This window comes from Pelodiscus sinensis, chromosome 19, assembly GCF_052426305.1.
Source record: "Pelodiscus sinensis isolate ZL-2025 chromosome 19, ASM5242630v1, whole genome shotgun sequence".
Lineage (NCBI taxonomy): Eukaryota > Metazoa > Chordata > Testudines > Trionychidae > Pelodiscus > Pelodiscus sinensis.
Window position 1 is genome coordinate 11186059 of NC_143070.1, and position 13203 is coordinate 11199261.

The 13203-nt window shown below is 57.7% G+C and overlaps 1 pseudogene; it reads right to left on the bottom strand.

Moving 5' to 3' along the window:
* Positions 1-1650: 1650 nt before the first annotated feature.
* LOC149522166 (zinc finger protein RFP-like) lies at positions 1651-11972 on the bottom strand (annotated as a pseudogene).
* Positions 11973-13203: the final 1231 nt, after the last annotated feature.

Sequence of the window (13203 nt, forward strand, 5' to 3'; positions counted from 1 at the left end):
CATCTCCCCAGTATATGTTGGTTCCACACTGACGTCATTAGGAACTGCTGCGTTATACATCTTCCTACATGTCAGAGGCAAAATGATTCCATGCCACAAATGGAGAGTTAAGTAGCAGGGACGACAGAGAAAGATGCTTCCCCTACTGCTGGATTTCCAGAAGTTTGTAACTTACTTCACAAAATAGAAATCCACTGTATATTTTAGAGTTTGCGTGTCTGACTGTCTGCCTGTCTGTGAGTCTATTTGTTCAAGAACTCCTCCTAACATTATTTGCTTTTTTCACTGCCGCTGCACACAGAGCGTTTGTTTTCAGAGAACTATCCACGATGACTCCAAGATCTCTCTTGAGTAGTTGTAGCTAAATAGTCTCCATCCTATTGTACAGTTGGGATTGTTTTTTCCAATGTGCATTACTTTACATTTATCCACATTCCATTTCATTTGACATTTTGTGGCCCAGTCACTTAGTTTGGTGAGATATTTTTGAAGTGCTCTGCAGTCTGTTTTGGTCTTAACTATCTAGAGCAGCTTCAGGGGACAGCTCAGTTAGTCTGTACAGCCGTGGTCACCAACTGGTCGCTCGCGAGCTACTGGTCGATCTCGAGGCCTCGACCAGTCGCTCGCAAGGCGTCCTGTCAGCCCCGCCCCCATTTCCCTCCCACCCCCCCAGAAGCCCTACTACTTACCTCCAGAGAAGACGGAGGTAGTGTCGGCTTCTGGCGGGGAGGGGGCGGTTGGCCCCGGGGCTTCCCACCGCGGGGCGGGGTGGCGCTGGGACAAGTGCGTGCGGGGCTTCCCTGTGCGGGGGGGGGGGGGGTCGGCCCCCTGGGTAGGCGCACGCACGAGACTTTCCTGCACGGAGGTTGGCCCCGGAGCAGGTGCGCGCGCCGGGCTTCCCTGCGTGGGTGGGGGGGTCAGCCCCCGGGCAGGCACGTGCAAGGCTTTCCTGCACGGCGGGGTTGGTTCCGGGGCAGGTGCGCACACGTGGGGCTTTCCTGCACCGGGGGGGGAGGTTGGCCCGGGGCAGGTGCGCGCAAGACTTTCCTGCACGGGGGGTTGGCCCCGGGGCAGGTGGGCGTGCAGGGCTTCCCTGCGGGGGTCGGCCCCGGGGTAGGCAAGCGCTGGTTTCCCGGCGGGGGGGGAATACTGGGAGGAGGGAGATGCAGGGGACTCTCTGCCTCCACTGGCATCCCATGCCCCTGTCCCCACTCCCCTGTCCTCAACTACAGAATGCTGGGGTCCCCACTCTCCGAACTCTGTCCCCACTGCCCTGTCCCCAGCTACAGAACTCTGTCCCCATTCCCATCCCCACTCCCCAAACTCTGTCCCCACTGGCACTCTGTCCCCTGCTGCAGAATCCTGTCCTCTGCCCTCCCAGCACCCTGTTCCCTCTCCCCTGCCCCCAGCCGCAATACTCTGTCCCCACAAAATGTATAATTATAAATGCTTCATTTTAGATTTAAATAGCATGAATAAAAAACAGACTATTTATTTCATAACTATAATTGTATGTATTGCATAATTTAAAAATAAACTGTTTATCAGTGTGTAAGTAAGGGCTGGGGATAGCAAGTGATGGGCAGGAGGAGAATAGAGAGGTCGGGGCTTCAAGGAAGGGGAGGGGCTTCAAGGAAGGGGAGGGGCTTCAAGGAAGGTGCGGTGCGCCTGTTCTGAGATTTAAAAAGTGATCTTGGGTGTAAAAAGGTTGGAGACCAGTGCTGTACAGGATACACTTAAAAAACAACAAATGATCTGGTAGCATTTTATAGACTCACAACACATGTAGATGGGATTGTGAGCTTTGGTGGGCACAGCCCGCTGCTTCAGGTGACTGGAGTTGGATGTCCAAGACCAAAATAAATAGGGGCGGGGGGAGAAGGAAAAAAATGGGAGAGGGAAGGAACAAGAAGAGGCAATTCCCCTTGATGTTTTTACCCACTGCCGGTGTAAGGACAAAAACACTAAGGCTACGTCTACACTGGCCCCTTTTCCGGAAGGGGCATGTTAATTTCAGCCATCGTAGTAAGGAAATGCGCGGGGATTTAAATATCCCCCGCGGCATTTAAATAAAAATGTCCGCCGCTTTTTTCCGGCTTTTAGAAAAGCCGGAAAAGAGCGTCTACACTGGCCCCGATCCTCCGGAAAAAGCGCCCTTTTCCGGAGGATCTTATTCAAAGTAGGGAAGGGGACACGGGGCTTCGGCGGAGAAAGAGACAGAGTCAGTAGGGGGAAGTGGGGGATCGGGTTTGGCTGGGAGGGGAGAGAAGGTGGAAACTGGGTTCAGTGGGGGGGGTCGGGGTGTGTGGAGGGGGGACAGGACTAGGCTGGGTTTGGCCAGAGGGGGGTGGGAGTCAAAGAGCCGCCAGGTGCAAGGGGGGTTTCCTCCTCAGGGCCTCTCCTGCAGCAGCGGGCCAAGGGCAGGGGAGGGGGGTGGCCAAAAATTTTTTGCTTGGGGTGGCAAAAAACCTAGAGCTGGCCCTGGCTACGGCCCCTCCCTCCGCAGCCACGGCCCAGAGGCAGAAACCAGACCTGCAGCCTTTGCCAGGGGAGCAGCTGCAGAGAGGCAGGTTTCGGGGCCTGTGGACAGAGGAATGTGAGAACTTGGGGGGGGGAGGGTTCCATTGACCTGGGTTTGGTACCTGGGCGAGCCATGGGAGTGGTTGAGCTGGACCTGAGAGGCTGGACTCAGCTCAGGGCTGGAGGACACCCCGCTGCTCCGAATCCTTTGGCTAACCGGGGTCCCCGTTCCCATGGCCCTGTGCTGGGATGGAACAGTCAGAAGGAGGAGGCAAGGGACTGCTTTACTCCACCCCACCTGTCCTCTGCCTCTCCCTCCCGCCCACAGCCCCTAGCGGAGTGACTCACCCGCGCCCTTCCCCCAGGCCAATGGGAGAGCCGTGCCGGCTCCGCACTGCCTGGAAAAGCGTCCGTGGCCAATGTAGACGCACTTTTCCGGAAAAGAGCCCCGATAGCCATTTTCGCGATCGGGGCTTTTTTCCGCAAAAGACTACTGGGCTGTCTACACTGGCCCTTTTCCGGAACATTTTTCCGCAATAAGGACTTATGCCCGAGCGGGAGCAGAATAGTTTTTCCGGAATAGCGGCTGATTTTGTACAGTAGAGAGTCGTTGCTTTTCTGGAAATTCAAGGGCCAGTGTAGACAGCTCGCAGCTTATTCCGGAAAAGCGGCTGATTTTCCGGAATAAGTGGCCCAGTGTAGACACAGCCCCTGTGTCTACACTGCAACTTTATTTTGAAATAAGTTAGTCCACCTCTACACAGCATGTAGTTATTTCAAAATGGTTTCAAAATATTGCCAAGCTGTAGGACTTCTTACTCTGACTCCTGTATCCCTCAGGCTACGTCTACACTGGCAGCTTCTTGCGCAAGAACTGTTTTGCGGAAGAGTTCTTGCCCAAAAAGTCTTCCACAAGAGCGCGTCTACACTGGCATGTGCTTTTGCACAAGAGATGTGGACGCCCTCTTGCGCAAGAAAGCGCTGATGGCCAGTTTAGCCATAGCGATTTCTTGCGCAAGAAATCCCCCTTTGCGGCAACAATCCATTTCCTAGAGGTGGGAACACACCAGAGAGCAACCAGACAGGAGCAGATGGAAACATTTTATTAAAGCGAATGATTCACTCTCAGTTCCCGACACAAAAGTTACACAGGGGCTGGGCAGGGAGGGGTCCCTGCCTCTGTGTGTGGGGGACTGGGAATGGGTGACGGGGAGGGGTCACTGGACGTTCCCTGTTTTGTTCCCTCCCTCTGGGGCACCTGGCACTGGCCACTGTGGGCCGACAGGACACGGGGCTGGATGGGCCTTTGGTCTGACCCAGTCTGGCTGCTCTGATGTTCCCTGGTGAGCGCCCCCCATAGACTAGCTCAGGCAGCTCCCTGCCGGGCCTGCTGGCTTGTCCCAGACACTCCCATCCCCCGTCACTCAGGCTGGGGGCTCACAGCGTCGTGCCAGGGATTTTCTGGGCAGCTACAATTCCAGGCAGCGCCGTTCAGCGTTGCAATAGCCCAGCCCCTGCCTGGAGCTCGCTCCTTGTCTCCAGCTCTGCCGGGGAGAGCAACGTTCCCAGCAGGCAGCAGCTTCAGGAGCCAGGGCCGGCTGCTTTCCTGAGTCCAGCTGGACCCCAGAGCCCCTAATCCGGGGGGATAGTGAGGGGCAGAGCCGTTGGGTTGGTCAATTTGTGTGAGCTGATCTGAACTCTGCCTGTCCCCAGCCCGGCTGTTAGCTCTCCCCGTGCCCAGCCCCCAGCTCTGCCCTTCAGGCCTGTCTGCTGTCTGGGGCTGCAGTAGGGTCCTTCCACCTCCCTTAAGGGGAGCTGCAGGGAGGGAGGGAGAGGAGGTTTCAGAAGCCATAGAGAGGAGGAGCCAGGGGCGGGGTACAGGGGAGTCCTCCAGGGTCACACAGACTGGCGGGTGTGAGGCCAGAGAGGCTGTTGTCAGGGAGACAGTCGGAGCTCAGTGTCTGTGTCCCCCACCCAGATCCAGGGTCGGATTCTCTCCCCAGGGAGGGAGCCCGGCGGGAAAGTGAAGATCGGGGCCTCAGTATCAGCATCGATAAATGTCACCTGCCCCCGGTCACAGTCCAGATAAACCTGGATCCTGCTGGGGGGGCTCAGGGGCAGAGGGGTGTGAGGGTCAGTGAGAGCCTGGAAGGGTTGCCCCCACCACCACTGCCCCACAGCCCAGATCCCATTCTCGGTGCTCAGGCTGATCTCTCCCTTCCTGCTCACAGACTCTCTGGCCACCCCCACAGCCCATCGCCCATCCCCACCCTCCACCTCCCAGTAATGTCTCCCCGAGGTGAAGCCCTCACTGCCCAGCACACAGGGCACATAGTCAAATCTCTCCAGGGTGTCGGGCCGTGGCTGCCGTGTCCCTGTCCATCTCACACGTTTCCCATCCCCCAACAGGACGAACCAGGGATATGCGGTGTCTGGATCCAGAGTCACATTGGCTGGGGGAGAATCAGAGCATGAGGGGCAGAGCTCGGCCCTGGGGGGGTCGATGGCGTCAGGGACAGAATCTGCCTCAGCTGGGCAGTGACTCAGGGACTCTCCTGCCTCCTGGGGCGCCCGGCTCTGAGTGGGGAGCAGCCCTGAGGTCTCGGCCCAGCCCAAGGGGCAGCTCACTCCTCTGGCAGGGAGGGGCCGTGGCAGAGAGAAGGGATCAGAGGGGCCCTGACACTGGGAATCTGCCCCCCTCTCCCTGGGCCGGGGACAAGCAACTCTGGGCCGGGGACCCCAGAGGGACGGGATGGAAACTGCCTGGTCAGGGCTGGCTGAATCCAGGCCCTGCGCTCGGCTAGGCCCCTCCCCATTGAAATGTCCCTGGGTCCCAGCTGCTTCTGGGCAGGGTTTGTGATTCCCCCTGGGACACGTCTCCCGCGAACGGCCCGTCTGGGATCGACTCCTTTTCCGCCGCACTGGGGCTCTGGGCTGAGCTCCGACCTGCCCCACACCAGGCTGCTCAGCCTCCGGCTGGCGGCAGCAGAGACGTCACCGACTCCCCTTCTGTCCCTCTCGGGGCCGGGCAGGATGCCCTTGGGGCTGCACACTCAGGCAGGGAGCCGGGTGCTGGAGGCGCTGGGGGCTCTGGGGAGCCCTGGGGATGAGGGTTTGGGATGCAAAGGGGGCTCCAGTTTTGGGGAGGGACTCTGGACCGGAGGGTGGGCTGTAGCTGTGGGCTTTGGGGGGTGCTTGGGATGAGGAATTGGGTGCAGGAGGTGCCCCTGGCCTGGAGGAAAGCCAGGGTTTGGGGAGGGGGGTAGTTTGGCTGCGGCTTGCCCGGTGCCTGCCTGTGTTAGGGCACCGCACTGCGCCCAGGCCTGGCTCTGAGGGGGCTCGAGGCAGCTCACCTGGTCTGTGCACTCCTAGGGATGCCTCCAGTGCAGCCGGCAGAGTGCCTGGAGGGGGAAGGATAGAAGAGGTGAGATTTCAGGTTTGCAGAGTGAAATCCCTTCCGCCACCCTCCTCAGCCCCACCCCTCTCAGGGACACGCCTCTGTCCCTCCTTCCCCCACCCCTCCAACCCCGCCCCTCCCCACCCCTCTCAGGGACACGCCTCTGTCCCTCCTTCCCCCACCCCTCCAACCCCGCCCCTCCCCACCCCTCTCAGGGACACGCCTCTGTCCCTCCTTCCCCCACCCCTCAGGGACAGGCCTTGGGCCTGCAGCTGCTGGGAGGAGGCACCAGAGGCCCCTGTGCTGGAGGGACCCCTTGCCGTGGGGGAGGGGCTTTCTCCTTCCCTGCAGCCCCTTGGCCCAGACGGGCGGCCAGGCAGGACCAGAGCTCAGGGTGGGGCTGGGCCCAGCTCGAACAAACACCCTGGGACTGAGGGTTCAGATGTCGGGTGCTGCCCTTTGGCCCAGGGCCTGGCTCTCAGCAGGATGTGCCCGGTTAAGGGGCTAACCAGGAGGCAGCACCCTGGCTGGGCCGTGCTCCCTGGGCTGGTTCACCAGGACCCGGTGGGGCTGGAGAGGCTCCGCGCCGGCCACGGGCAGGGGGCTGCTCCTGGGCCCGCGGGGGACGGGGCTCTCCAGTGGGAGCAGGAAGTCGGCAGCAGCCCCCGCCCAGGGCTGGTGGTGAGAGCCCTGCAGGTCGGGGGCTGCTCCAGGGGGAAGGGACCGTCGCCAGCCAGACCTGCTCTGTCGGATAATGGGTTAGACACAAGGTTTGCATCCCTGGTTCTCGGGGGGCTGGGCCCCTGCAGCTCCCATGGACCCCACCTGTGGCTGGGGGCTGCACTGCCCTGGGGCCCCCGCCCTGCAGCCCTCGGGCTGGGAGAGATGCAGGAGCCCAAGCGAAGGGATTTGAGTAAATCTGAGCCTTAGTGTTGTGACCTTCGGTGAGACGGGAATTGATTTGAGCCGCCCTTACGCCCAGGCCCTGTCCCGTCTCCGCTGTGTCTGCTTGGCACTAGCCAGTACGGGAAGGGCTGAGAACTGGCACCAGGGGCCTTTTTTATTCATGAGTCTGGAAAAACTGAGACTGAGCATTTACACTGACTGATTGGCGAGCCGTGTGCTGGCCATAAGGGAAATGTTTCCTTCAGTAACCTTGGTCTCAAAGGGCAGGTCTCCCTCTTTCGAGAGAGGGATGCAGATGCAGACATTCCAAATTGCAAATGATGCCAGGATTTAAATATCCTGTGCTTCATTTACATAAACATGTCCGGCCGCTATTTCGAAATAACAGGCGCTGTCTTGACGCAGTTATTTCGAGAGCAAACCCTTCTTTCGAAATAACCCTACTTCTCACAAAATGAGACAAAGGTGACTGGAGCAGAGCTAATTGGTGTTCAGTCTGCCTGTGCGTAACATGTCAGACATCGTACAGGGCAGTCAGAGCATCACAGGAGAAATGCATCATGACACACCTATGCCCCAGGAGAAGGGAACGGGGCAGAATTTGTTTCTCTCTCTGGCGTTTCTCACTCTCACAGGCAGTGTCATTGCAAAGCTTCTGAACACAGAAGGGTTAAATTAACGAACCTGAGTGTCCTGCACCCCCAGTCTGTGCCATGCACCCTGTTCGGTCCCCCCAAGGTACCTCTGAACTCCCCCAGTGTTTTCGACAGCGCAGTAGTTTGCTGGGAGAATTCACGGACTCGCTCTTCCAATTCAGGAGCCATCTCCTCTGGCTGCTGGGCCCGCCCCTCCTCACACCTGGAGAGAAACAATGTCCCATGGTGACCCTGCACTGAGTGACTCAGTTCTTACCCTCTGGCCAGCGAGTCGCTGCCCTGATGGGCCGGGAGTTAGAATTTCCCTAGTTCTCCCAGCCTGAGAGTAGGGGCAGCGCAGCCCTCGGCCGGACGACCTTCCCCACAGGGACTCAGGAATGTTCCTCATGTCCGGCCTGAGGAGACCAGCTCTGGGGACAAAGGGGAACTGAGTCACGGCTAATTCACTCCTGGGCCTCCAGGCGCTGAGGGACCGGAGGTTCCCGGGGGAAGGGATGTAGAATCTGCCAGCTGGGGACGAGACTGAGACACCAGCTCCCCCTCCCCAGCACATCCCACACAGCTCTCCAAACAGTAACACAGAGGAGGTGGGGCCAGGGTGGGTTTGAGGTCGATCTTGGATTGCACTTCAATTCAAAAAGTGACCTTGTGCTTAAAAAGGTCAGAGACCCCTGGACTAGACTGAGACACCAGCTCCCCCTCCCCGGCTCATCCCACACAGGTCTCCAAACAGCCCTTGGGCGGGACGGACCCTGGGTCCCTGCTGCCCTGGGCTGAATGGTGCCCAGCGCCCAGCAGGGACAGGCCCACGTCCCACCCCTCAGTCCTGGGGCAGCCAGTCCCCAGGGAGGTGACATGGGTAGAATATACCACAGGCCAGTCTGCGCCTTTCCCTGGGGAGTTGCAGAGTCGTCTCTAAAGGGGCGAGGGCCTCAGGGTTAAATGGGTCAGAGATTTGAATCCCAAATGTGACCTTCCCGCACGTTCTGCTGTGGAGCCCTGGGGAGAGGCAGCGACAACTTCACTGCCCAGTGTTTCTCCTGCGCTGTGAGGGGGTGAGAGCCACTGACCTGCTCAAGGTGCTTCTGATGTCCTGGGGGAGGCGGGGGGGGGGGGGAGAGAGAGAGAGAGAGAGAGCGTTTCAGTTCCACCTGACACACACTGTGAATTCCAAGGGAGGGATTTGGCGAGCGAGGGGAGCAAGGAGAACTAGGCTTTGCCTGGCCCCAGGGCCATGGATCCCTGAGCAAATGGGGCTTCCCCTTCTCTAGTCTCTCTGTGCCTGTGGGTCTGCATAAAACAACAATTCCCATGCCAGGAGGGCGCACACGGAGCTGCCCTGTGACCTCTGACTCCTGTGCCCACCTGTTAGGGGCTGTCCTGTCTCTGGGGTGGGATCCGGGGAATTTCCCCCTCAGTCTCACCTGCAGGAATTCACTCGCTGGCTTCTGACACTTCCCCTCCAGCTCCCGGATCCGCTCTCTGAGATGGGAAATCTGCACCGAGAGTTTGGTGACAGTCTCAGTCTGTGCCTTCACGATCATCTTGTCCAGCTTCTTCAGCTGGGCCAGCAGGAGTCGCTCTTGTTCCTCCAGGAACTGCCGCAGCTGCTGAAATTCGGCCACAATCTTCTGCCGCTCGGCTTGTGTCTGTTTCTGGAAGAAGAACCAAAGGAAGAACATCACCACCACCACTAGGGGGACATGGATAGAGCCTGGGGCGCTTCAAGGAGCACGGCGTGTGCAGGGGGAGAATCTCTTTGCAAATTCTAAGTCACCGGACAGTGAACAGTCTCCTGTGGTTACTAGAGAGAGAATTTTCTCACGTCTTCCTGTTTGGCCCCAGAATCTCATGAAGCACGTTTCTGTGTCTGACGTGCTTTGGATCGTGAGTAGCTGATGGTCCCAGCGATGCTGATCCAAAGCAGCAGGGAGCAGGACTCCACACTAGCCATTGGTGACATTTTCCTCGTTACATTTTTTTCCTGGGAAAATGAAGATTTGTCACCAAAGAAACATTTCGGCTGCGTCTAGACTGGCATGATTTTGTGCAAATACTTTTAACAGAAAAGTTTTTCCGTTAAAAGTATTTGCGCAAGAGAGTATCTATACTGGCATGTGCTTTTGTGCAAAAGCATCTGTGCCAGTGTAGATGCTCTCTTGCGCAAGAAAACTCCAATGGCCATTTTAGCCATTGGGCTTTCTTGCTCAAGAAATTAACGTGGCTGTCTACACTGGCCCTCTTGCACAAGAATTGTGATTTCTGGGTTCATTCCCCAGCTGATCAAGAGAAACTGTAATCCAGTCCCTAGATTGTCCTGGCCGCTCCTTAGCGTCTGATTCCGGATCAGCTCCCTCCGGCTTGCTCCAACGGCAGGGTAATAACGCCGGGCACCTACCAGATACTCCTGGCTGGTGTCCTCCCTGCTCACTTTCAGTCCCAGCAGCTTTTCTCGCTCGGCTCTCAGAGTCTTCAGCTGGGCCTGGAGCCTTTCCTGGAGACACAGAAACATTTCATCTGACTAAGCAAAACATCAAATGTGAGATTTGCTAATCATTTAAAAATAGATCATTTTCAGTTCAACCCATTTCTGTAATGTCCTGCCCGCAAACATTTTTAATTTTGTTTCTGCTTGTTATTTTCAGGACTATAGGGAGGGGAGCTGGCCCAGCACAACCACGCACTGTACTCACGACTGCAGGGCCCGGCAGGTTTATGGGATCAGAGACAGAGTCACAGTAATAGACACTGGGAGTGTTTTCAGAGGGTTTGAAATTGTCGGACCTTGTTACCGTAGGGAGCTGGGGTCACATACTCCGAGGCTGCATGTGCAGAGGTGGGGGGAGATTGCAGGGGAGGAAGCTGGAGGAGAGGAGGGACACCACGAGCATCAGGGACCTCCAGAGAGGCCAGGGCGCATAGGGGGAGGGGGAGAGGAGCAGAGAGGAGAGACACAGCCAGGCAGGTGCAGGGTGAAAATCTGGCCAGGCAGCCACCCGTGATGACCTAGCTCTGGCGATTGCAGGTGTTTGCAAACACTCCTCAGTGCCCCTCCCCTGTTCCCAACCTGACTCGTTCTTTACCCACCTGCTGCGGGTCATGTGCATGAGGCTGGGGCTGGGGCTAGGAGCTCTCTCTGGCTGGCTTGTCCAATGGGTGCCCCAATCACTCCCTGGGCCCGGAGAGGCTGGTGCTATAGACACCAGTGCATTCTACTAACTACCAATTATTGCCATTGCCATTAACGTCAGCATGGACACGTGGGGGGCACAAGGTTCCCCCACTGAATCTGCAGAGATAAATCCCAACGAGGAATCTGCAGGAGTGGAGCTCTCCCTGTGGCTCAGGAGAGGCGGGTGGGGACGAGACTGGGCACAGGCTGGCTGGCCCTTTCAAGGGAGTAGCTCTCAGCAGGGTCCCTGTAAGCCGGGCGCTTTGGCAGCCACCCAGGAGAGATTCCAGTGCTGTCCAGCTGATTAGCAGAACGCCCAGTTGCCCACAGCTGGCAGCAGGTATTTCTATGGGTGGTGCACAGCCACACATGCCTTGGCACACCAAACAACATTTATTCCACACACAGATGGAAAATTTAGAAGGAACATTGGTTGTGAGCCCTGCCTGAGACACAGTCAATTCTCCTCCCCAGGAAGGGACAATGAAGGGCAGGGTGAAGGGTCGTGGGATCCAACCCGGCCTGGAGTAGGTAAAACAGAGGCCCAGGGAAAGCCACAGGGAGGAGGCCCCTGGAGCAGGCAGAGGAGACCCTGGATCTTGCTCAGGATGATAAGGTCAAACTCCAGACTCAAAGTCCTGAGAGTCCCGGCTGGGAGAGCAGGGCTGTTACTGGCCACACAAAATGCCACCGTCAGTCTTTTTTGGAAAACTGAGGCAGGGCTACCCCATGCCACGAGGGGCACTCGGGCGTCAATGACCCTGCTGCGGTGCCCTATCATCAGGCCGTCCCTGCTGCCTGCAGTCCCACCCCTGATCCTATCGGCTAGATTCCCAGAGTGGGAGCTGCTCCTCTTCAGTCCCAGGAAGGCAGGGATCACAGTCGGCATTTCCCTACCTGGAATTCTTCGGCAGCTTCCTCGGCAGGAATCACGGTGTGACCTCGGTGCCCCTTGGATCTGTCACACACCACACAGATGGGGATTTCATCCTCTCTGCAGAAGAGCTTGAGAGGCTCCTGGTGTTTCTCACACAGTCTCTCTGGGGCTGGTTTCCTCCCTGCCTGCAACTGGAGTTCTCTGGCTGCATCCACAAAACTCCTCAGCTGCCTGTTTGGCCTGAGGTTCCCCTGGGGAAAGGCCCGTCTGCACTGGGGGCAGGAGACATCTGCAGTGAGCCCCCCCCCAGCACTGGGTGATGCAGGCTCGGCAGAAGCTGTGATCACAGTCGAGAGACACCGGATCGTCAAAATACTCCAGGCAAATGGGACAGGTCAATTCATTCTGGAGCTTCTTTCCTGTAGTCGCAGCAGCCATGGCTTCTCCTGCAGAAACCAGAGAGTTTAGTTTCACTTTTGTCTGCTGGGAAATGGGCAGGTTGCAATTTAGATCAGTCAGTGCCACCTGTCTGGGCATGTTCTCCTGCTCTTTTCTTTTTCAGACTCTATGGAGCCTTTACATAAAGTGTGATGAGTCCAGACTGACAGTGATTCCTCCAAAATATCTGCCAGGCCCCAAACTTGGGCCTAAGCACTCAGGGTGCATCTACACTGCCTGCTTATTTCGAAATAAGCTGGTCTGGAAGATACATTCCGAAATAAGAGCATCCCCTCTACAGGGAAGCCTCAAAATGAATCCGAGACAGGCTCCCCTAATGGGGATGGGCTACCTCAATGTAGAGCCCCAGGGAGCACTGGGGAGTAATGGTTTTGAATGGCCCTGAGGGGCAGCTATTTTGAAATAGCATCAGTGGAGCGTCCACATGACCAGCATTTGGAAATGGATCTTTCGGAAGAGGCATTAGTTAGTGTGGAATGAGGGTTACAGAAGCTGGAATGATGCTTTCGACTTTATTTCCCAATAGAGGAATTGCTGTGTGGACACTCGCATTGTTGTGTCGGAATAACGGGGCAGAGCAGACGTAACCTAAGTGAGAAAGGGGTAACAAGCGACTAGGGGGTTCACTGCCCGACATGGGGATGGGATGGAGCAGCCGGGGAAGGAGGGCGACAGTCTCAGCTACTGACTAATTGCCTCTCCCCACCTGGCCATTAGGCTCCTTATGCCCCAGGTCTCTCTGGTGCCCATGTAACCCACCGGTGGGGGTGTAGCTGATGCTGTTCTCAAGGGGTGAACACTGAACACCGAGGGTGGGACGCTCGCCTGTGCTGTGAGGGGTGGGGGTTCTGGTTCCATCCTGGGGGTGCCGACCCAGAGACCAGCTGTCACCCTTGTGCTTTGCCCCAGTGGCAATGCCTCTCTTCCCTGCAGTCTCCCCAGCTCTCCTAGCGGGGGGGAGGGGAGCTGGTTCTGGGCTCCGGCGCTGTGTGGGGCAGAGGCTAACCACAGTTTCCAGGCCCCAGAGCTCTCAGGCCACTTTCCCAGCCTGGCTGCAGGGGGATCTGGGGCCAGTCAGAGGGGGCCTGGGAGAGTCTGGGGAGCAGCCCCCTTGGACCAGCCCTGGAATCCAGCTGTGGGGAGAAAAAGCAGCAAAGAGGCAGTTGGACCCTCTTCCCGCCGGGTTCTCACTGCCCCTCCTCTTCCCGCCCCCCCG